Here is a 22,726-nt window from a genome sequence, read left to right on the forward strand (position 1 = left end):
CCTTATTGGAAAGAAGAGATAATAGTTCTTAACAGCTCCTAAAAAACTCTTGATACTTCTGAATTAATTTCCAGGGGTGAAAGTGGTTGAGCTGTTGGAGAGTCCATAGAAGTTAACAATTGCTCTCTGGAAAGAATTAAGGGCGGACATAATTCTGCTACAGTGAGATGTTAAAGTTATCTTTCACAGTCAATGGAGACCTAAGGTCACAAAGGAGCAGTGCCCCTGTCACTCACTGATTACAGGAATCCTTTGAAGAATCCAAAATTTCCAGCCTTGAGCTGGGGTGGAGAGTATTTGAATAAAAGTTAACACTGTGGGTTTAAGAGACTTCTTGGGTCAAAGGGCATGCCCATCTGAAGGTCAGGAGGTCTCCTCTGAAAATTAATCCCACAGCTGCAAACACAAAGATTTAACCACTCACTGCCAGCCTGGAGCTCTCTGTTGTTATGAGCATTGATCCAAGGAAAATGCCCTCTCATAAGTATTTCATCTGTGTGTGCAAGGGCTCAGTTTTCCCCCCAAGTGCAGTTATTGCCTTGGGGGGAAAATTTTGCCTTGCTGGGTATGCATTTGTTAAACATGCTAAGTGCTGGCAGACTGTCCTGCTCTGAGCCTCTCTTTATACTTCCCTCCATGAGCAATGCCAAAAGGAGATCTTCAGGTTTGAAAATTGAGTTTTGAAATCTTCCCTGAATCTGTTTATCTCTGTACTTTGGGGTACCAAATCTTAGCTTCAAGGTAGAAGAAAAGTCAGCTCCTTCTTTTCAGTTCAGGACACAGGATGAAGTCACCAACTCAGAATGTGTTTCCCTTCCCTTCATCTTCTTCCTTTCACTTCCAAACCAACAAGGAGTAAAGATACATCTCCTGTTTGCTATTAAAGTCTATCTACTGTGTCTGGAGAGTGCTGTTGTCGCAATGAGTTCTACAAGCTAAATATACATTATATAATATATTCTTTGGAAAGAACAGTCTGCTGGCTTTTGGTTCCTTGTTAGCAATCAAATCTCTTTTCTGACCTTTGCTGTACAATGTGATTTTATTTACCTCAGTTGCACATTACCCGTGTTTTCTATTGAAGAGGAACAATTCTGACCTTTTTAGTTTGTCTTTACACATCTTAACCTTATTGAAAGTTGCCACTTCTCTGTCTCGTGCCTTCTGCCTCTCTCAAGCCCTGTGATTTACACTGCTCTCTGTAGATGGGAGAAAAGACTGAGAAGAAACAAAATGGGGAAAACAACTCCTAACTTTTGATTTAGGACAAGGATCCAGGCTCATGGACATTTTTCAAACCTTAATTTGAGATGAAAGCATGGTTCTGTCCCAAGCCAGCTGAAAACCTCAGTGGCAAAGGGTACAGCACAGAACAGATGATTCCTTGCAGTGAAGCCCCCCATAGCTCTGGAAGAGACATTGCCCTGAATTTGTGATCAGTATTCTGGGAATAGCCAGACAATTCATCAAAACATCAAAATGGAGATTTTTGGTGTCCTGACCTCCAGCTGGTGGTGTAAAGTAAGTGAAAGAGCCATAAAAAGCCTGTCTAGGCCTGTTGCTGAAATGAAGTGCATAATGAGATGTGGAGAGCTCCCACTTGATCCAATCCACCCTGAAAGCAATGACACTTTCCCCCTGGCTTCATTGAGCTGAGCTGGCTGCCAAAACAGAAATTGATCTTTCTGCTCAATGCCACTGTAGTAAAGAAGCCCCACACACTCACTTTGCATCGGCTGTGGGTTCCACAACATCATTTTGACAGTTTTGATTGAAAAGAAGCAGTTAAAAATGCTCTGTGAAGAAAAACCGTGAGGCAGGGCTCGGTACCTCTCGAAATTCCTAACAGCTTGTAACTCGCAGTGTGCCTCTGTGCTCAGCTGAGAAAGAGCCTGGTTCTGAGGAAAAGACACTTCATTCGACAGGAAAATATAAATTCTGCTGCAGGGATGACTGTGTAATTCACTCTAGGCCTCCAGAGTATAGAGGCTGTATATGTAAGTACCCTCTGCTAATTAATACTGCACTGTCACCCCACTAATTAATGCACAGTGGAAGAGCTCTCCTGACATCTTTCAGGGTGTTACAGAATTTGGATAAAATGAAGCCATAAAAATCTGAGGAATAACAGAGACTTCTCAAGGTCTGAAGCCAGAGACCCCTGGGCACAGAAGATGCCTCTGAGGTTACAGAGCTGAAGATGGGTGCAGCAATCTCCTCTGCCACTATAACCTCAAAGCTAATGAAAGCAAACTTTTGGGTGACATAAGGCATTTTCATAGAGTATATATGAATCCACCATTTCTGTTGTTTTATACTGAAGGTCTTCTGAGTCAGCCCAGCTGGTCCATGGGGTTTGGTAAAGCCAGTGAATGTTGCAAACAAATGGGTGATGAGTCTTAGGTATTGCAGGGCTTGCTGGACCATGGTGGAAGATGTATAAGGACTGAGAAAATGTATTCTGGCATGTTTAGAAGATGTAGCACATGTTGGAATAATCTGTGACTTTCTTTCCACTCAGTGCCATTATTATAGTTGACAAAGTGCTCACAGGAAGCCATGAGGAGGACAGTCATCCCTCACAGCACAAACAGTGGCAGTTTTTTCTTATAAGGAAGTGGTCTGGAAGGCTAAGAGTAAGATGACCCCCCTTTGTCAATTCTGAAAAGAAAATAGCACAAATAGTGATAATTTGTGGCAGCAGCTCCTACATTGCCTGTGAAGCCAGGACTTCTTCCTACAAAAGAGTCTGGACAATGCTCTGGACCTTGGCTGATCACCTCTCAAATGGCATCAGAACCAAGGACAAGCTGAGACCCCAAAGGTCCTCACTTCCTTATGCAATTATTTTAATGAGTAACTGTGTGCTGATGTTAATGAGCAATTAATTACCAGTGCAACTGGACAGCACGTAGTTCTGAATTTTTGATTTCTAAGTAAAACCTCTGGTTGATTTCTAAGTAAAACCTCTGTTTTTGAGGTATTTTCCTCACAAACAAAAGTGTAAGGGAAGTGCTCGATACCAGCACAGAACTTTCTGGACTTGCAGATATACTAAGGGAAGATTTAAACTCAGCACACTCAGAGCCACTGACTGCTAACAAGAAATAAAAACACTTCCCTAATTATCCAGTAAGGTGAACCTGGAAAAACTGAAGTGCAGAAATAAGAAAATGAAGGCACTTTGACAGTCCCTGAGTGGAGATGAGAGCTGGCATTTGAGGACAGTGCAGGGTTTCTTGCAATTAATCAGGAAGGTATTTGTAAAATATTTCTGAAAACATGCAGAAATAAGGACTGCAGCCTCTCCAGAAACTGGGTTACCTGAGTTGGACGCTGTTCCTTTCAACTAACCTTGAAAAATGCTGGGATGGGCTCTTTTCTATTTTTTCCCCCTCTCTTTTTGAGAGCAACCATGGTGCAGTGAGTATGAAAAGCTACATGGTCCAGATGTTGAGGGATCTGGTTACAGCTGTGAGCTGTACCTGAGCATCTCCCAGGAAGAGAAGTGTGTGAGAATGTACCCTGATCCCATGGGCATCACCCCATGTCCCTGTGACTGCAGGAAGGAATCCTGCCCGTGGGAGGGGAGCAACAGCCACAAAAAAACGGGGAGTATGCTCATGTTCAACCTGCTTGTGGCCTCGGGGGATGCCCAGTAGGATTCCTGCCAAAAAGCAGCACCCAGCTGTCCTTCTCTGTCCTGCCCACCCCCAGCCCAGCCCTTCCCTCTCATGCCCATGGCAATTTCCAAGAAAAGGAAGCTGAGAGACTGAGGAGTATTTAATGCTGACAAATGTTGTCCACTGCAGGTATAATTTGCTCCTTAAAGCTGTAATGGACATTTTATACACATTTTTTTTGAACTATCATCTGTGAACAATGGGCTTTTGCACAGAAATGTGAGTTTAACAACCCTAAGGCTCTTCTAATTTATGCCATCTAGCTGATACAGAGAATAATTTAAAAATTAACTTTCCCTCTCCTGCTGCTTCCCACCCCAGTACAGTGACTGCAAGCAGAGACCTCAGAGTGGAGACTCAAAATGCAGCTGCATCCTGCATCTTCAGTGCCTGTAGCTCTGTCCTCAATTTCCAGAATTAACTCAAATAAATTATGCATTTCTACATGCTTTCCTAGGAAAAGTCTACACAGGGACACTGCAGAGTCACGCAGAAGAGGAAAAAAATCTGACCCTGTAGTTCTGTGGATGACAGCTATTTTTTGCCTTTTGGCTGATACATTGCCACCTGGAATAATTTACTAAGAAGGAAAGTAATGAAATTACTGGAGTGCCAGACAAAGAGGGGGGAAAAACCAGAAGGGTGAAAAGGAAAATTCCCATCAACATCACACTATAGAGCAATGAAAATGCCTCCCACCTGCAAACTTCTCAAAAACATTTCCATGGAGCCCAGGCTGCTAATTTGGCTTCTATTTGTAGTGTCAGAGAGCTGGAGTTTGTTGAAAGGAGATAGATGTGAGTTTCAGGGATGCAGTATTATGAACACTCTTAGGAAACTGCAGCAGGTGTGAGCATTAATATTCTTTTCCTCTACCCTGAAACTTGTTCCCTCTGCACATAAACCACAGCTTTCCCTCTAGTCTGCACCATGCTCTCTGTGTGTTGGTTTTGCACTCCAAGGATCATCACAAGGCACAGATGAGCTGGCTAAAATCCTTCTGTGCAGCTGTGCCAGGTGTGTGGCAGGAGCAGGGATGGCTCTGCTTCAAATTAGGTTTAAATAGTTCCTTTCCCTTGTGCTGACTTTACTTACAAAGAGTTACATTTGTCCTTGTCAGGGAGAGCCCACACACACTGTGGATTTCTTGTGGATCAGAGTTCAATGCAAGGCCCTTTAGGATGAAGTGATGAGCTGGCTGTAGCTTTAGAGAAAGATATACATTCATCTCCATGTCAGACTGTCAACTTTTACACATTTCTACATTAATTTGGTTCACAAATATACAACTTTAATTTTTCTTCTGATCTTCTTTCCCTGCTCATCTCCAAAATCTGCCTTTTTGTGGACAATACTTTTAATACCCCTCTTTTTTTCCCCCCCCCTCCTTGTTCATTTCTTCTTATCCTAAAGCAAAGACTTTCACTTTCTCCTGTGAAAGCATCATAATCTGGCCTTGTGGTGTTTACTCGTGCACCACCTTCAGTTTTCCTCTAAATAAATATTTTGCAAATAGGACAGCAGGGAAAGGTATTGGAAATAAATCAGAATCCAGCACAAAAGAGCAGATGTCCCCATCCTGCTGAAAAAAAATCCCCAAAAACACCCTGGGTCATGAAAGCTGAGCCTGCACAGTCAGTGAAAGCCAACCCAACAGTAACTTTACTGTTCAATATGTATTTTAGTGCAGGGACACAAATCCATGCCACCTACAAAGGAGAAACCAGTATTTGTTTTTTACCAATTCTACCTTTGCCATAGCCACAAGGTGATCTGACACTCTCCTGCAGCAGCAGTGGGGAGCAGTCCTGGCCCTCCTGGGGAGGAGGCAGAGGTGGGAAGTGGTGACTGACCTGGGGCTGGGAACCTGCTGGTCCAGTCCCACATTCCCCCAAAGTTTGGAAACTTCAGGTCATGCAGGGAAGAGAGAGAGCTGTGTGAGAGAGCTCCAGCTTGTGTGAGAGCCTTCACGCCTGGCTACTGGTGAGCCAGAGCTCAGAATTTCCCAGGTTGGATATTTGGAGATCTGTAGAAGAATCAGTGATAAATAATAAGGGGACTGCTGACCTCACATCTACCCTTCTCCTATTTTTTTCCACACGAGGGCACTTTTCTTAACTACCTGCTCTAAAACCACAAGCTTTACTACAGCTCTGACCAGATCATCATGAGCAAGGGAGGTCTGACATTCAGCATTAGCAGGAGGAGAAGAAGAAGCCACCAGAATTCCCATCCTGCAGCTGATGAGGTGTAGAATGTCTGTTGCTGTCCTCTGCAATCCTGGTTGATGACCAGGGCAGAATTTGTGAAATAACCAGACAGCCATACGGTCAGCCAAGAAATTATGTAAATATTTTTTTCTGAAATACTCATAGGACAGCGACTCTGTTTTTCACACATGGCTTCATTTAGGAGTTATGGCTTGGGCACGTGGGTGCACATAGCATACAAACCCTGCTGGGCAAAGATTTTGCCATGATTTGAGTGTGAAAAGCTAAGCATACATTAGGGATGGAAGATTCTATGGCCAAATGACCCTCCTATCTTCCATCCCAGATGGGAAGGAGGTGTCTTTCCTGTACCTGCCTCTATGTCTGTGCTATGTCAGTACATCTCAGGCAGAAATTGAGATGTGCTGAGTATATAGCCACAGAATAAACCACTTTTTTTTTCCTTTTTTTTAGTTCCTGAAATAAGGTCGGGAAATTATCTTTCTGTGCATGGACTTTCTGCAAGCTGGCAAAGAGGCTAAATTAACTGCATACATTATTCATTACAAATTATTCACTCTATGCAGCACATACTGATTGTTTAGAAAATTCATTCTTTCTGTCCTAGAAATGTCACTGGCTGTAACTCCTTACCTCATCATTGACAAATTCTGTTGATTGCTCGACTAGTTGCTTTAACTAATCCAGGATTATGGTTTGCAAGGATAATAATAGCCACTTCTATAGCACTTTGCACATGATGATCCCAAAACATGATTTCAAAATGCTAATTAATCCCCAGTGCACCTGGGAGATGAAGTATTGCTACCCTTATAGCAGATTTGTGGCACTTGAACCTTGTTGGGATGTGGGAAGTCGTTCTGCTGACTCACACAAGCTGCTGGGTCAGGTGGGTCTCCTTAGCTCCAACAGACAAGAAAAAAAGCCAAGTGTTAAAAAGAGAGGGGGGAAAAAGAAAGGAAAGTAAAAAAAAGGGAGGTGGGAAGTGTGAAAGAATAATTTGGTTTCAGAGTCTTGTTCTTAGTGTAGTTGTTGAGGTATCTGAATAAACTACAGTTAAATGGGAATGAGCCCTTCCAGCTGGACTCACTAAGCTGAATCTATCAGGCCTTTCTTTACCTGTTTTGCAGGGTGTGTGTCCTGATTTGCCTACATGAGCACTCTGGGGTGGATTGACCCCAGATGGGTGCCAGGCACCCACCAAAGCCACTCTGCCACTGCATCCTCAGCTGGGTTGGGGACAGAGAATTGTGTTGAAATAAGGACAGAGAGAGATCTTACTAAATACTAACACAGATTGAACTTGGAGATATTAACTGAATTTATTACCAAAATAACCAGAGCAAGATAATGAGATATATCTTATATCTTAAATACACCTTATATCTTAAATACACTTTAAATATATCTTAAAAACACCTTCCTCCCACCCCTCCCTCCTTCCCAGCTCTCCCTCCTCCCCCCGTGGCACAGAGAGATGGGGATGGGGTTGTGGTCAGTTCATCACACACTGCTCCTGCCACTGCCCAGGGAGAGGAGTCCTTCCCCTGCTCCAGTGTGGGACCCCTCCCATGGGAGACATTTCTCCATGAACTTCTGCACTGTGAGTCCATCCCATGGGCAACAGTTTTCCTCAAACTGGTCCAACATGGGAACAGCTTTTCCACGGGGTGCAGTCCTTCCAGGCCAGCTGGAGCTGCTGGGTGTGCTGTGCTGGGTGTGAAGTGGCCACTTGTTTTGTGCTCTGACAGATTCTTACGCAAAAATGAAGTTATTTGATGGCTGGATGAAGAAGATTTTATCACCCAAACTGGTGAATGTGACAGCCTGGCAGACAGGCTGGATGGTCAAGGATTTCCTTGCCTTTCTAGGTAGCAGAATGACTATGTGGGAGTATTAAAAGCCATGTACTGGAGCCAGGTGATCTTTGGCTGGTGGAAGAACTAATGGGAGAAGATTTTTGCTGGATCTATGCATCCCTTATGAGCTTTCACTGTTGTCTGTGGGCCAGCTGAGGTATACAAGACAAGAGGAACTTATTCACTCACTGAAGCATGAGGAGATATGAAGATTTGGGTGTTTTGTGTCTTTCATGAGCAACTTGTGATGTTTTTAATTTTGCTTGCAGTTGTTGCTCTCTTAAGACAGCATGTGGAATGGCAGCTAAGGACTGAACTAAGAGAGGGTATCTCTGAAAGTGAAGCATGTTGTGCCCTGCACCAAAGGAACTTGGAGCAAAACCACCAAGTAACCTGGATTTCCTGTCAGTGAATGTTTCCACTGAATGTAAAGAGCAGGGGCTCTGAGCAGACAAATGTGTGTTGCTCCTTTAATGATAAGTAAAACTGGACATTTAGGTGAAACAAAGACTACTAAGGCAGGATAATTTAATGTATGCCAAGGTGGAGGGCAACGAAATGGGGTAGTGGATGCATGACTCTTACCAGCATCTATGTGTAGAAGTGTGCAGTATGGCAGTCAGCATTTGAGCTATAAAACTGTAATTACCATCTCAAGAATCCAATCCAGATGGCCAACAAACACAGGCAGAATGGCAGGCAACAGTTCATGGCTGTAAGCTGCAGTACACGGGAGCTAATGTTGTTCTGGAACTGAAGTTATTTTAAAAAAGAAGGGAGAAAATCAACAAATAAGCCTTGAAATCAAGAGCACACATCATTCAAGTCAAAAAACAGTGGACTGCCTATCAGGGACATTTAGACAGAAAGAGTGTCACACACAAAACTTACACATTGCTACAGGATCCACTGCAGGGCCCTATGACACTGATTTGGTTAAATAAGAACAGTAGGGGTATCGAGAACTGCTGCTTAAATTTTCAGTAAAATATCCTTGCCAGCCTTCATTGATATAAAAATAAAGGACTGACTGGGTCCATATGACCCAATTCTATTTTGCTTTGCACCAGCAGACGAAGGAATTGCTTTCTGGAGGTTAATGGCTTTAGACTTGCATGTAAATGAAGGGAAAATCTGATCTTAAATCTCAAGGAAGTGAAAAGTCGTGACAGGATTTAGCACAGACCTCTTCCACAGGGACTGGCAGGGAGGGATTGTGCAATTAGAGGAGCCTTTAGCAGAGCCATTCATTCTGCAATTGTCCTCCTGTTTCAGTGAGGTGAGGGTGAGGATTTGAGGAGGAAGAAGGAGAAGGAGTAGCTGCGTATGGACTCTGTAAGGGCTGTTCCAGGTCCCAGTGGGTGGTGTTTGTGCTGTCCCCTCCAGACAGTGTTTTTCAGGCCAAGTTGCTTGATTGTCTGTGCTGACTCAATCTGGGGTATACCTTGGCCATGTGAGGATGTCCTGAGGGGAATCAGGGGAAGCCTGGAGCATACATAATCAACAGTGAGCTCCTCAAGCCTCAGTGACATCTTTTCTGAGACCCCAAACACACACCCACAACGTGCAGTGCAGGGGAGCAGGTGATTGTATGACCCTATTCCCCCATTGGCAGGACTCTTCAAAATCTTATCAAGGTGGAATGGGAGCAGGATGCTGGACCAGGAGCCTGCTCTCCCATGGAAGGAATTCTATGTTGGACCTGCAGGAACACATCCAGATTTTGTTGTGCCCCTGTGCTGATGAGGGAAGAGCAACGTGGGCAGACAGGACTAACCACGCTGCCATCCTCACCTTCAGTTCCCCAGAGTTAGATGTCCCAGATTGGCTTTTTGCTGGTTTCCCTTTGCCTACTTGTGTCTCTCACTCTGACCCTGGCTGGTGGTGCTGGTGCTGGTGTGTTGGAATCTGTGGTATTGATGATTCCGAGGTTGTAGAAAGTCTCTGTCTTTCTGCCCCACTGCCAAAGCTGAAGCCATAATTGGTCTGTGCTGGTTTCAAGGTTGTTTATTCTGTTTATCTCTCACATGTTCTGCTGCCCTGCCCACCTCTGTCCTGCAGGGCAGCGTGTGGGGCTCTGCCCTCAGTGGGATGTTACAAACATTAAATACCAGAAACTCCCTGGGCTGGATTTACAATAACGTGCCAATATCTGTCACCTATGTTGAACAGTGTGTCCCCAGCCTGAACCAACAAAAAAATGCCAACACCACAGTGAAACATGGAGGGCATGAAGAAGGAGAAAAAGGGCAAGGCACACCCAATTTCCTCCATCTTGTCCACTTTGGACCCCTAATATAGAATCCTAAAATTTTACTTTTGCACCTGTGCCACACTTAATTATTACTTATATCAAATACTCAGAGCTGGTAATTCATCCTGTAAGATTGAAAACTCTTTTTCATGGACAGAGATCACAGCCAGTGTCTCTGGGGGCTCTGTCCAGGGGGGTTCCTGACCCCTGCCAGGGTCCCAGACCTTCCAGGGCAGAAAGAGGGAAGCCCTGGATTCCCACACTGGTGGACACCAGAGCTGCTCCCTACATGCAGAGCTCACAGATTCCTGCAGCAGGGCAGGCTCTGGTGTCCAGGGGATGCAAAACCTACCTTGTGCTGTCCTGCACCCCTCTGTCACCTGGGTGAGCCCAAATACAAATCAAAGAGGCTGAACAGCTACTCTAAGCTTTGGAATCAGGGAGAAGTGCTGTAATTTTCCTGTTCAAAGGGCAGAGAAAGAAACAGCATGTTTGCTCTGGATATCAGATATCTGAAAAACTAAATGCAGCCCTAGTGTAGCTTTATGGGCTTCAGCAAAATTAGCCTGGGATCAATGGCAGGCAGGAAGTCAAAAGTTTTCAAGTGGGAGCTCTTAAGTGCACACCTGTTTGCCCCCTGTGGAGTGGATAATGTGTTTCTGATCTTTTGTCATCTCTGAGCTCAAAGATGGTCTGGGGCTGGCATCCATCCATCCATCCATCCATCCATCCGTCTATCCATCCTCCATGCAACCATCCATCCATCCATCCATCCATCCATCCATCCATCCATCCATCCATCCATCCATTCATCCATCCATCCTTTCCATGTCCTTGGAACCTGAGTCCCTGGGGTCTGTGTAGCTGGAGAGGCAATACCAGGTCAACAAACCTGGAATGTTTGTCCTCCAAGAGAAGGCTGGGATGCAGAAGTGAGGACAGAGAAGAATGTGTTATTAAAGCCCATTCTGTCAGCTGTGCTATGGGACTTCAGGGTCCCAAGAATGCAATTTCCCACATAAACTTTCATTCATTCTTCAGGAGAAAAAAAAATGTATTCTGGCATTGCCTATGTGATCTAGGATTTTATTTACCTTAATCTGTTACTTCATTTGCTCTCTGTTTGCTGCCTCTCACCTCTTCCGTATGTTTTGCCTCTTGCTTCATTTCTTAATGAAATGTGATTTCCACAGTATTCCGGCTCCTTCGAATCATCAACAAAAACCTGGCACTGCTTTTTTTTAAAGGCTTCCAACTAATATACTTGTAAAACAACTTTAATCAATGATACCTCTTGGGGAATTCCTAAGTAATTGCTAGAATACAACTAATTATTTTGCTGTTACTTTACCATTCAGTCATTACTCTTCTGTGTAGCTGTAACTTTTGCTAAATATTAGCTCTCTGATGAGCACCCCTGTTAGGCTGGGTTTTTTCTCGAGAAAATGTGTAATTTACTTAATTAGTTCCATTCATCTGTTTAACTCCTTTGCTGCCATGTTACCTCTTTTGAGAACATTTGGCATTTCTAACTTAAAAGCCTGAGAGGAGCCTCCTCAGGAAGAAGCAGGTGATTTCAGCTTTGTGATTTCTTACTTACTGCAGGGAAAATGGTTCTTCCTAAAGCATAAACCCCAAAAATATCAATGACTTTTGTTTCTCAGGAGGTTCAGGAAAGGGCAGGGTGAATATTATTTTCTGAATATTATTCAGTAAAGTTGTAGGGTGGGCAGTGTTGGGTGTTGTGCTGTTGTGGTGAGAATATTTGGGTTTTTTAAGCTGGTTAAATGCAGAATGTTGCTGGTGTTGGTAGCTCTGTTTAAAATTAGGCTTAACTTCTTTTTCCTCATACTTTAGACTAATGGAACCATAGAACAGCTCAAGTAAGAAGGAAGTTTGAGAGATCATCTGTTCCAACCTTCCATGGGAATGGGAGCCTAGATGAAGTTATTTAACTCCCTGTCCACTTTTCTCAGGAGGTTGTTCCAGTGAGTAATTTGATTTCTAATACTGAAAAAATTTCTTTCTTACATGGAGATGAAATCTCTTGTCTTGCAGCTCGTAACTGTTGCCCCTTTTCTTCTCCATGTGGCTCCTTCTGAAAAGGGAGCTTCAGGTCTCTGTGGCTGCTCTTCAAATAATGAAATACAGGGACAGGGTTCCTTTGAGACTTCTCCAGAGAAAAAAGACCTAACTCTAGTTAGTAAAGACAAAGGCAACAAATGTATTGAGACTTCTGCCGTGACAGCATTATGATGTCTCCCTGCCCCATCAGCAATGGACCTGCATCTTCCCTGTGCTTCCACTTACAGATCTGAAGATCCCTTGCTTCTTTATGTGGCATCCTTGGCCAATTTCAGTTCTAGATGAGCATCAGTCTTCCTGTCTGTTGACGTTTTAAAATCATTTAATACCATTAAAAATGTATTTAGCTGTATCAATTGCAATGTATTACCTTTTGTTATCCATTTCCAAATCCTTAGTAAAATACAGTTCTTTCCCCTCTGCACTAGGCTTGGCTCTTTCTGTATGCAGTGAGGTGGTGTATGCTTAAACACTGCCACTTGGAGTAGTTTGTGGCAGTTCATTATTGTTACTATTGCAATAATTATATTAGTAAAGAAAAGCTATCACTAAGGTCTGCAATGCCAGCAGAATCTTCTTACAATTTATTTAATGCTGGGTACTGACAGGTAATAATGGCTTGAAGAAGTGCTCATAAAAGACACTTCCCCCCCTAACCTGGTTAGAAAGGTTCTTATGAAATTATTGCAAGCACTGTATCTTATTCAGATACTGTAAAAGAAGAGATTCTCCTGTAATGTAGGAGTGTGGGTTTTTTTTCCCTTATCAAAGTCTCTACTGACCTTTTTAGGATTATTTCCACCTGGGTTGTACATCGATGCACCTGAGCAGCACCACAAACTACACAACCCCCAGGCCTGCCCCATCCCTGGTGGGCTGAGCACTGCCTTGTGTTGCCTTGGCTGACCCAGGAAATCCCTGTTCAATTATTTCAGCCCTTTCCTCCCTCACTCTGTGTCCTGGTTCAGGGGTGTGTGGCCATGGGCAAGGTGCAGACTCAAGGGGCAGGACAATTGTGTTGGTAATTCCATCATCCCAGCACTTCCTTGCTCAGTGATTCATGGGATTATAATAGTAGCAAACCTGACTGGCATTATCTCCCCATATTTGGGGACAAGGGGGAGAAAAAAACTGCTGGCGACATTTGCAGGATAAGAGGAGGGGAGACATTTGTCCTCCTGTGGGACCTCATGCAAATAGCAAAAATAAAAGAAAATTGAAATATTGATGGAATTTCTTATGCACCTGGCATTTTCTGTAGTGCTGTGGAAAACTCTAGGTGGCTTAGTTGCCATCTGTATATAATCTGTTGTAAAAAGTCCTCCTTTTAGACATTCTCAATTTCTGCTTAATGAAGAGACAGGCATCATGAGAGTGGTTTGCAACAAATTTATTAGCCAGTCATATGCATTTAATTAATGTATAGCTCTGTATTCTACTTGCAGGCTAAATTAATAAGGAACAGAAACAGATGGATGCTTTTATCTTGCCGAAAATGAAGACACACTTAATTTTCTCTGCTGCTGATGTAATTCCAGACTGATCTGCTGCCAGAGGTTCTGGTGGTAAATTTGCCTGCTGAATTTTTTAAGGTGTAAAGAGCATTTGGATCAAGCCTGACTAGGAGTGGTGGCACTTCATTTATTCCCTGGGTGAAGAGCCTGCCTCACCTGCCCTCTCCTTTACCTCTGAGTGTTGTTTTAAAGTGTTTTCTTCATATGTGGAGAAAGCTAAACTGGGAAGGCAAAGAGCCAGTCAGGTGTTTGTGCCAGGAAAATGCAGGCTGTGTGTGACCTAAATGATCACCTGCCAAGGTCAGGTGGGGGCTGGCAGAGGTCCCACGGGGGTGGCTTGCTGTCACCTCAGCAGCTGCACACTGTGATCCCCTCTAATGCCTTGTGTGGTGTTACTCGAGTCATTCAGCATCCTGACAACAGCTTTGATCTGATTCATGCAGCCCAGCAAGGGCTTCCACAGGAATCAGCTGCGGGGTGCTTTGGAGTGTGTGAACCTAACATTAAGTAGCTACAGGTGGCCTTTTGCTGTTAGAAAGGGTAAAAAATGTGACTTCATATTCCTGAATCCTCCTGGAATTGCACTCTGTGGGCAACATGATCCCTGAGAATGCATTTGTGTTTTCTTTAGGCTTGAAGTCACCAATCATCTATGGTTTTCTCTGTCACCCCTGTGTTAAGATGTTAAAACAGAAAGGCCAAGGCTCTGAAGTTATATTAATACAAAGCCAGCACAAGACACAAGAATGTCAGGATTTTCTAGTGCTTATCTGAGGAAGAAGTGTCTCAAAGTGTAGGTGACACACCAGACCAGCAGAACAAGTAAGTCACTTTGAGAAGAGCTGAGCAGATACTCTACTTCTTTCCAGCCTTTCCGACTCAAACCACTTCCCCAAACCAAAACCAAACAACAAAAACAAAAAATCAAACCAAAAACCCACCCCAAGAAAACACCCAAACCCCCATGTAATGAGTAGTCAGACCTGCCAAAGCATTGTCACTTGCATAAAAACCATTTTCTCTTAACTTCCCCATGCCACCCCATTCTCACAGTCAAACTCAAGATTATTTTTAAACTGGATGACTTAAGAAACCTAGTTTTTTTACTTTCCATACACAATATTTATCATAGTTTGACAGTTTACAAAATATGTATGTTTGGATGAAATGGTTTTTTATTTCAAAAAAAATTTCAACCTGTTCAATTTTTAGGTAAGTGGCTCCAGCATATGAAGCAATGTGTTATATTTAGTTCTTCTGTCAGGTGCTGCTCCTAAAGGAGTTGTGCAGTGGCCTATTCAGTTGTGAGCCTGAAGTGTTTTTCTTGAGACAATAAAAAAGGAAGGAAGCATCAAACAAAGGGAATAGGAACAATGAGATTTCTAAAAGGGGAAAGGGCAAAATCAGCGAGCCTGGGAGTACTGCTAGGCACACTGCCACCATTAAAATGCAAAAGAAAGCATATGGTGAACTGTGACACAATATTCTGTATAATCGGATAATGTAGCAAGATTTAGTGGGTTGCTTTATGGCTGAAGCATGGAATAGAGCAATAATTATTAATCTGTCACTTCCATTGACTTTGACTACATAGGACAATTGCTGCTTGATCTACTCTACAAATCCAGACTGGTCACATTCTCACTTAAACTGTGCTAATTCAGGTTGTCAGAAGCTCAGATTAATTGGTCCTAGGGATGCCCTGCCATGTCTGCTTTCCTCTGACAATGTCTCCTCTACTTAGGGCTGGGAGACAGGTATGGCAATGGCAGTGATGCCTCAGCTCTGCTCCAGGAACCACAAAGCAAAGGAAGCCTTGGATGACTAAACAAATACAGCACTCCCCGCCCCGAGGTGACCCAGATCCATCCTAATGCTGAAAGGCCTTGGCTCTGGTGAGGAGATGACAGATATCTCCATCTTTTCCACTGGAAGAAGCATCTCCAGCATTATGTTCTTTGTTGGATGTAGTTTTGGATATCTCACACACACCTCTGGTTGTGTCCTATGAAGACTGGTTGTTTGAATCACTGATAAAAAGGTTTTGCTCCTTTTCTTTGCCATTTCACAGGTTTTCCTAGAATCCTTTTTGTTGATTTCCACCATACATTGCCTACAAAACCTCAACAATTCCTCCTCCACGCTTCTTTTCTTCCTGTCCCCTCTTGCCTATTTTCTTCTCCCACTTTCTTGGAGCACACTGTGCTCTGCATGAATTTAAAGCCCTGCTATAAGATTTCATGCTCTGAGTTCATTACTGCTTACTCATGAACCAGGCAACAGCTGAGTAATTCACCTTTACAGAGCTCCTGACACCCGGGGTGATCAAAAGACTGAGTCTGAGAATGGCATCACCATCAAGGTGACTTCTGAGGCACCAGAGCATTAAATCTGTTTTACTGGTGGCACTCAAGGCTATTGGATGCAGGTTTTTTGGTGGGGGTGGGATTTGTGGTGTCTTTTTTGGTGTGATTTTTGGAGGGGCATTTTTTGTATGGTTTGGTTTTGCTTTGGGGTTTGTTTGTTGTTTTTTTCTGTGAAGTTTTGTTTGTTTGTTTTAATGTAGGCTTCCTGCTACATTATCAAACATTTACTGTTGACTCAGTTCTTCCCTTTTGAGGTGCCTCCCAAACAGAGTATTTCTCACAGCCAAAACACTGTGAGCATTAGCAGCATTGTGAGAACTTTATCCTGCAGTTTAAAAAGAAATGGTGTTTGATATCAAGTAAAAAAAAAAAAAAAATCCCTTATCTCCCTCTCTGGAAACACACAAAAAAAGCTGTTCTTAATGTATGGCCTGAGACAAAGGTGGAATAATTAATTCACCTGCCTTGTCTTCAGGGTGCACATTGAATCTGCTGCCAGACAGGCATATTTATTGCTTGGAGTATCCCAGCCACACAAATCAACATGGTTTTCTGTCTAAAAACTGAGAAGTAAATGGAAAGTGCTGAGAGAAAAAGCTGCAGGGTTTAGTGGCTAGGCTGCTAAGTCTGTCTTCTTTTCTTATTCTCTTTATTGATCATGTGTATCTTCAGTAAGTCTCTCCTGCTCTCTCTATCAGTTTTCTTTACTGTCCTGTTGCTCCATCTCTGACCCATGAAATCTTGGTTTTTCTGTGTGCTTGGTGCAACAGGCTACACTGAGCCAAGCAAGAAAATTGTGTGCAGGGCACTCAGAAATGTGTGCTTGCCAAGGGGGCTTAAGCTGGCGTCTCCTTCTGTACTTGCATCCAGCTGTGAGTGTGGTCACTTACAGATGTGATGACAAAACATTGACCTCCATCCACAGCCATTTTCCCCAGGCACTGAGAATGTCAAATTCTTAAGAGCAGCAGAAAATCTCCCTGTAAAATTGCTGAGCTGTCTGCACGTAGCAGAGCAGAGACCATGACTTGCAATCTTACTGCATGTGGTGTATTTTGTGGTTTTGAACACCCTGGCTGTTCCTCTCCCCTCGGAGCTCGCTGTGCTGCACATGTCAGCACAAAGATCCTGCTCCTTAGGGGTGCTGCTCAATCTCTGTAAATCCCTGTGTGCCATGCAAATAACAAGGAGTCATCAGATAATCTCTCATGAAGCTAATGGTGCTTCAAATGGCTGTACACATTATAGTTCTCAGCAATGCTGAGGTTTTGCTGTCCTAAGTATCACCTGCTAATGGCCCCTCCTGTTCACAGCTGGTGATCACAAAGGGTTTTTACCTGCAGAGTTGGAATTTATTGACATTAGAACTGGAAGGAAATCCTGGTGATATATAAAGTGGAATACCATTTCCAGATTCTTTTCTGCTCCTCTTCCTTCGAGAGGAAGTGTTCAGCTTGAATTTGGGATAAATGAGAACTTTTCCAGGCCAGTTGTGGTTTTCCTTTCTGGGGAAGCACAGGCGGATTTGCCCTCAGCAGTCCTCTCCCGTTATATGCTCAATAACAGACTGAAATAGGTTTAATATAATTGGCTTAGCATTGTGGGAGGATACTTTGCCAAGTAGTGGGAACTGGCTTGTGCCAGCTTAAAAGGTCATTGCTGTGTAAGAGTGTCCCTTCATGCTTTATCTGCAAACACGGCCTTTGATCCAGTGTAATTGATTTTAAAGTCTGATAGCTTGCCAAATTGATTTATAATATGAATTACTGATGGGAAAGATTCTTGAATTCAAATGTAAGTGGCAAAACATCATCAACACAACTGATCTTTGTTTGCAGTCTCTGCCTTCCTTGTGTTTAATTAATGCTTTCCACAGGAACTGGTGGAAAGCCTAGAAGGCAATTGTGGAAAATAAAGGCAGAATTGGGCATTTTGCCTACTACATCCCTTATAAGAGAAGACAATGTGATGAAAAACCACTTTAATTAGCAGCAGATATGGGTCTGTTTCAGATCTCATACAGGTAATCCTTTTGTGTGACTTTATGTATTCACTTCATTTATTCCTGAATTCCATCCTTTTCACTGCAGTCAGAATTATATCTAATGTCCTCATGATATGGAAAATCTTCTGACTAGGAAACTAGCTAAAAGCATGCACTAATTTGAAAAAAGAAGAAAGTCCTTTACAAAAAAAAAAAAAAAAAAGGGAAAAAAAAAAGCAGTTTCTTGGAAATTAGAATACAAAGAAGTAATAGAACAGTTGCCTGTATAAGAATGCAATATGAATGAAGTCTAAGCAAATTCATGGGTTGGCTGGTGCTTGCAGGAAGGTCATCTGGTTTATAAGGATCAAGTGAGGCTGGAAAAAAAATCTGTAACACTGGAGAGAATAATTTCGTTCTTCACATAGAGCAGCAAATACAAAAAGGGAAGATTTTGCCTTATCTGAATTTCAATAAACCCTGATATGTGGTAGAATGCTGTGCCCTGAGATAATTTTCCTATGATGGAACAAATCCTTTTTTTGTGTGTTTATGTCTGTGTGGTTGGGCTGTTGCCCAAGAGGGTGGTGAGCACATTTGTTCTGCTTGTAGCTCTGCACCTGACCTTTGAGGGGGAAGGTGACAGGTAACTGCAGAGGAACTGGTCCAGCAAGTGAGAAAACAAAGCTCTAATAGTCGAGGGGGACTTCATGGTTTGCTTTGTATTCAGTGCCTTGTCTGCATTGCTGCTCATTATTTCCTTCCCATGAACTGCAATATGCTTAGAGAACCCTTCCAAAAATGGGTCATGCAGGAAGGGCACTGCTTGCTCCTCTGTGCAGGCTGGGTATTTAATTCTGAAAGGCACTGAGCAGCATGAAACTGTGAGAATTGTAATGAAATGGAGCAATCAAGCAAAAACTTGGGCCCATTTACTTTTGTCATCTTCTATTAGTGTCCTTATTAGTGGTGAGTGCTGTGTGAGCCTCTTGCTGTCAGAGCCTGACAATGACCCTTTTGGGTCACTTTAGTAGCCAAAGGACTGGATTGGCCCAAACCAGAAATATCTTTAAAGTATCATTAGTATTGAAAATGGCTCCAGCAGTGATGTGTGGGTTTGCCCTAATTACTAAACCTAAATTTCCATTGGTGTTTAGTGAAAATAATGATAAAAGACATCTTTATCGATCGGTGTGATGGATGTACCTGTTGTTTCATCTCATGTCACAGTAAGGGGGAGGAAAACCTTCAGTTGCAAGCTGTTTTCAGTGGCTGATGGTTCTTGGGCTGAATTGCCAGAGGGCAGAGAATTTGGTCTCACAAAGACAAGTTGTAGAGAAAGGAATAATAAAAAGTAATAAGTAGTTTGATAAACTGAGAGTGTTCTCTTGTATTCAAAGCTCACCAGAAGTTTTTATGCAGGCTGTAGTTCAAAGTCACCATCAGATTATTGATGGATTTAGGGACCTGGTAGGTAAGGAAATTGGAAAGAAATAAAATGTTTCACAGGAAATATTCTCAAAGCAGGTGCCTCACTTCTTTCCTGTACAGCATGATGTCTATTTTGATGCTCTCAGCTGACCACGCCACTACAAGAAAATTTTGTGACATTCAGAGCAGACAGGCATATTTGTCTCCAAGCATTTAGCCTGGTTCTGGACTTAAACCACTCATACAGAAATGTTGTGTATTAAAAACTGTCATGTAAGCCATGAAATTCTCGTCTGAGATCTTCTAGGAAAGAAAAAATATGTAACAAAGGCTATCTGCTGCAGCCAGGACATGTGCCTCCAGCCAAGAAGATGGCACAGATGTGTCATTTGAGAAAAGAAGGGAAGCTTCTGATGTACCTTGAAGATCTGTGCTGGGGTTTGCCCTCTGAGAGCCATTGAACCTCTGTCCTGTTGCTTCCCAGTCTGTTAAAGTCACCAGAATAAGGAATTTTTCCTTCCTGTTGCCAAACCTAAAATATTTTTAACAAAATGTACCCATATAAAAAAGCCTTAACCAGCTTCACCATCCACTGGAGTTGTAGAGAACAATAATCATCTTTTCCAAAGCAATGCACAATTAAGAGAATTTTTCTGCCACACTTCCACTGTTGTGAAGGACATGGTCAGAGAGAGTATTATATCAATTCCCTCTATTTTTATCAATTTTGCTTATCTGGTCTTTAGCAGTAGTAACTCTGCCTGCCATAAGGGCTGCTTTCCTAGCTTTCCTAGGTCTGTAACTCAAAATGTCAATAATTTTTAATTTAGTTTCATTTTTTTATTTATGAAATTGACTATAAACCTGTGGGTTTGAAGTATCTTTTAGTGCTTTCAGTTTTACTCAAAAACCAGAACCCATCTTTTTCTTTTAAGCTAACCAGCTGTGGTCTGAAAAGACAGAGGGAGAAAGAGCTAATAAGAATTGTTAAAAAAAAATTACCAAAGCAGAACCACTACTCTGGCTGAGACTAGTCAACATTTCCATAAAGATCCCAATGCAATGCAGTTTTCATGTCCTTTTTTAATGCTCTCCTCTGCCCCATGCTTCCAGAGCAGGAGCAGCATGTATGGTCTGCTGTTGTTAAATGGAGCCAGTTCAGCCTAATTTACACTGCTTTTAGATCTTGCTTGTTATGCTCTTACACATATACTGCTCTCAGAATGACTATTCCTATTTTTCTCACTTAATTACAAAAATTAATGCTTCCAAATGCTTTAGGGAGAAAAAAAACAAACAAAAAAAACACTTTCCAGGAAGCTCCAGAAAGGACAAAAATACTTAGTCCCTTGTTTAGGTGCAAAAGAGTTGATTAGAAGTGATAAATTATTAGGTCCAAAGAGATATTTATTTGCATCTACATTCTGAAACAGAATAATTTATGCTAAGCCAGACATGTTATAGAGGTTGGAAAAGCAGGCATTTATAACCCTGTCACAGGACACACAAATGAATCAATGAAACTCCAAGGTATCTGGGGATGAAGAAACATGAAACAGGTTTTTTCTGTGGCTGAGCCCTAGTGGCTCTGTGTTCAGCTTCTCTGAACAGCTGAAGCATCTTGGGGCTGCTGTGCTGTGTCCAGGCAAGTGGCAAGAGCAGCATTTGTGACCTTGGGAGGAGGGAGGTGGTCAGGGCTGATGGACTGTGTGCTTTGGAAGGAAATAGCTGTGGTTCTGGACATCACACAAGTTTCCTAAAGCAAGAATAATTTTCATTTCCTCTTTGTCCCTTTCTACAAAAGTTTTGCTTTGAAGGTCCTTCTGCTTAAACAATTGTTTGCACAGGGGAGAACATTGGTTTTGTTGTGGGCTCAGACTCTTTTTCTTCCTCTGGATGGATCTGGGTCTGATGTTGTTTGCGTTCTTGATGAAATCCATAAGAAATTGGATGTGGCCTTTTCTTTCTTCCAGTGGTGCCTGGCAGAAGTATTGTACTTGTGAAATCCATGGGCTCAGCACAACACAAAGGAGCTGTGCACCAGCCTGGACACACTTCCAGCCTAGCAGGCAATAACAATAGAATTGCTGTGCTTCATCTACCCTTGGATTTCACCATGATTGACAGCTTGTAGCTGCCATCTGTTAGTGGAAAATCTAGTTATTACAAGAAAGCAATTTACTCACAGGATTTGAAAGGAGATTCTACCCTACTGCCTTCATTGTTAAGATGCAAAACACTGACATGATAACAAATGTGGCAGCCATCACTTTAGGATTTTCTTCTGTATCCCTTCATGGGATCATGCATCTGCCCCCAGGCACTTGCATAGCACAGTTAGAAAAATGCTGCTGTGAGGTGTTAGTAGGTGGGGCTTCATCCAGCCAGCTGTTGAGGGACAACGTGGATGAAATTCCCTTTTAAGACAAAATGTGAATTTGGGGATGGTCATGGAAAAATCCATTTTGTGACTAATGTCAGAATTATTTTTCCCATCCATTCATAATCAAGAAGAAGACAGACTCTTCATTCTTGGAAAATATCCTTTTCTAAAAAGCCTTTCATACTTCTGGGTGTGTGTGAGCCTATACACAACTACAATGACCTCCTCCTCAAAGTGGCCACCAATTTTAGGAAGACTTTCTGAAGTACTGATGCTTCATCAAATCTGGGACTTAAGGAATCCCTGGAACATCTTTGGAATGTTGAGGGGTTGGAAGGTCAGCTCTGAAGTTGGACATGTGTTTCTGTAAGCACTGGCCTAGAAAAACAAAAAGGAATTATGCAGTGAACACACAAACCAGCTACAACACATTTTCAGTTGTTCAGGGATCATGGGGAGAGGGGGAAGAGCTAACCTGGCAAAGACAGGACCAGATAAAAATAACAGAACTGAGTTAGACCAAAGGAACCCACCTGGTGTGTGCCCCTTTATTAGGAGCATCCTGGGAAGAGCAGAAGCAGTTTCAAAGAGCAAAAGGCAGAGTGGTGCCTGGGGGAAGTGGAGCCTCCCAGGAGCAGGTGGGGAGGGAGGAGCTGCAGCAGGGATGATGCCAGGGTGCTGGAAACTGGTTATCTGCCATCTGAGAGCCCAGCCACTGATCACCAGTATTGGCTTTTCTTATCAGAAGCAGCATTTCAGGGCAAGATTACATTCACAGGGCTAGAAATGTCACAGCTGAATGGTTCTGTCAAAAATTACTGGTTTGTCAAAACCAACACACTTCATGGAGATTTGTCAGTTCAGAGAAAATTGCTTGGAATAGTAATGAGAAAACTTTGAAGAAATCAGGCAATTTGATTCAATTCTTCAATATGA

The sequence above is a fragment of the Lonchura striata genome, chromosome 2 (assembly GCF_046129695.1).
Source record: "Lonchura striata isolate bLonStr1 chromosome 2, bLonStr1.mat, whole genome shotgun sequence".
Taxonomy (NCBI): Eukaryota; Metazoa; Chordata; class Aves; order Passeriformes; family Estrildidae; genus Lonchura; species Lonchura striata.